The 2,943-nt window shown below is 36.5% G+C and overlaps 1 pseudogene; it reads left to right on the plus strand.

Moving 5' to 3' along the window:
• The first annotated feature begins 1,749 nt into the window (after positions 1–1,749).
• Positions 1,750–2,608, plus strand: LOC125415060 (small ribosomal subunit protein eS1 pseudogene; annotated as a pseudogene).
• The last annotated feature ends 335 nt before the right edge of the window (positions 2,609–2,943 follow it).

Below are 2,943 nucleotides of genomic sequence, written 5' to 3' on the forward strand. Positions count from 1 at the left end.
CAGACAAGCTCTCTCACATTAGTCACTTCTAAGCCCTCTGAAGAGGAAAGTAAATGGTTAAAAAGGAGAGGAATTATGGAGGCTTGCCCTTTTAAACTGGTAAATCATGGTTCTTTGTAACAAAATAATGAATGTGCCTATCATTGTATGCATTTTAAAAGATGAACTTGACTTTGGGTTTCATCTCGTGACAGACATAAAAGTTTTGGGCTTCTCATCCCAATACACTTACTATGAGAGTACACTTGGGAACTTCTCTGTAACTCATTTATTCATCTGTAAAATGGAAACAGTAACAGTCTACCTCATGTATATTTGGGGAGAATTTTAAAAAATATTCCTTATGTTAAGAAGCATGAAGCAATGCCTATAACACATGAATAACATTAAATTACAGTCATTTGTTGCAAGGAGCCTGCTTGATTGTTGATTCCAAGCTGCTTGGTAGCTCAGACCTGAAATAATCACACAGAAACCATATTATTTAAATCACTGCTTGGCCCATTAGCTCTAGCTTCTTATTGGCTAACTCTTATGTATTAAGTTAACCCATTTCAATTAATCTGTGTATTGTCATGTGGCTGTGGCTTACAAAGTTCCATCAGTGTCTATCTCTGGTATGGGACTACATGGCTTCTCTCTTGACTCTGCCTTCCTTCTCCCAGCATTTAGTTTAGTTTTCCCTGCCTACTTAAGCTCTGCTCTATCAACAGGCCAAGGCAGTTTCTTTATTCACTAATGGTAATCACAGCAAACAGAGGGGAAATCACACATCAGTAATTATCAACATTTTATGAGAAAATTCCTCAGAGCCCTTAAGTACATCTTCTTCACTTCCCTTTTCATGCGGAAGAATGACTGAGGATCCCCTATTTTACTAGAAAACTTGCTAAGGATCTCAGATTATTATCTAATGTATTTTCTTTATGTTCAAACCAATATCCTTCTTTTCCAAGGGAGATGCCTATTGCTTTAAGGGTTTTTATTTTTAATTATTTGAATTCAGAGGATCCTTTGAAGGTAATGATGATGGCTCCTGTAGGTCAACTACCCTACCTTAGATCCAAGGTCTCAAGTGACTTTGGAAAAATGGGCCAATCTCTTGTGATAAAAGTATTAGACCTTATATTATGTGTATTAATTTGTCTAGCATTCTTGGCTCAATGATTATTTTATATCATCATGATCTATGCTAAAGAAGTGAAAAGGGGGAGGAATGTTTGAGTGCAGTACAAAGAAGCCCCTACTACTTTATTTTATATTGGTAGGAACTTGGAAACAATTCAGAACTTAGGCAATAATAAATTAGTATGGCTACATGTTAATTAACAGTACAATCAACTGCAACAGGGCCAACTCACTAAATTCTTTGCAGTGTAGCCATGGCTACCAGCCAAACTCATGTATTCATTCAGCCTTTCCAACACTCATACAGTTGTTAATGCTGATTTCATGGGAGATAAAATATGTTTAACACTGTGAACATAATATAAAGCAAGATCCTTGCCCTTACGATCATTATTTCTGATAGAGAACCTAAGAAACTACTAAAAGCATATAAAATTGTTAATATAAGGGAAGATGGCAAGAACTTTAATCCAAAATTCATCTTAAAATGTTAAGTCTTGGATCTTAAATTTGAAAACCACACTTCAGGTTTCAGCATTCACTTTTACACATTTGCCTGTGGTTAAATAAATATTATACTTTAAAAATTAAAACATAAGCCCCTTTTGGCTCCCTGAGCAGCACCATGGCGGTTGGCAAGAACAAGCAGCTGACTAAAGGTGGCAAGAAGGGAGCCAAGAAGAAAGTGGTTGATCCATTTTTGAAGAAAGATTGGTATGATGTGAAAGCCCCGGCCATGTTCAATATTAGAAACATTGGAAAGATACTAGTCACACGGACTCAAGGAACCAAAATTGCCTCCGATGGCCTCAAAGGTCGTGTGTTTGAAGTGAGCCTTGCTGATCTCCAGAATGATGAAGTTGCATTTAGAAAATTCAAGCTAATCACTGAGGATGTTCAGGGCAAAAACTGTCTGACTAACTTCCACGGCATGGATCTTACCCGGGACAAAATATGTTCCATGGTCAAAAAGTGGCAGACCATGATTGAAGCTCACGTTGATGTCAAGACAACCGATGGTTATTTGCTCCGTCTGTTCTGTGTTGGTTTCTCAAAAAAAACAAAAAAAACAAAAAAACAAAAAAAACCACAACAATCAGATCCGTAAGACCTCATATGCACAGCACCAGCAGGTCCGCCAGATCCGGAAGAAGATGATGGAGATCATGACCCGAGAAGTGCAGACAAATGACTTGAAGAAGGTGGTTAATAAATTGATTCCAGACAGCATTGGGAAAGACATAGAAAAGGCATGCCAGTCCATTTATCCTCTTCATGATGTCTTCATTAGAAAAGTGAAAACGCTGAAGAAACCCAAGTTTGAATTGAGAAAACTCATGGAGCTCCATGGTGAAGGTGGTAGTTCTGGAAAAACTACTGGTGATGAGACAGGTACTAAGGTTGAACGAGCTGATGGATATGAACCACCAATCCAAGAATCTGTGTGAAATCCAGATTTTTAATAGTGACAAATAAAATCTTATTTGTGATGAAAAAAAAAGTTAAAACATAAACTAAGAAAAATATTTGTAGCATACATTCAGATATAGGACTGCTATCATAGAGTATAAAAGAACTCTCAAAACGCAAAAATTAGATCATAAACCAGCTATACTACAAGCAAAAGATATGAAAAGATATCTCAGGAAAAAAAAAGAAATGCAAATGGGTTTCCATTGCAGTCCAGTAGAGAAGTGAAAATTAAAACAGCAGTAAGACACTTCAACACTTCGAAAAGATTGTATCAATATATAACTGCAGATGTTGTTTAAAAAGAGGAAATTTGATAGCTATTTTAATATTGTTTGGTTTCTA

The sequence above is a fragment of the Myodes glareolus genome, chromosome 19, assembly GCF_982192425.1.
Source record: "Myodes glareolus chromosome 19, mMyoGla1.1, whole genome shotgun sequence".
NCBI classification, from domain to species: domain Eukaryota; kingdom Metazoa; phylum Chordata; class Mammalia; order Rodentia; family Cricetidae; genus Myodes; species Myodes glareolus.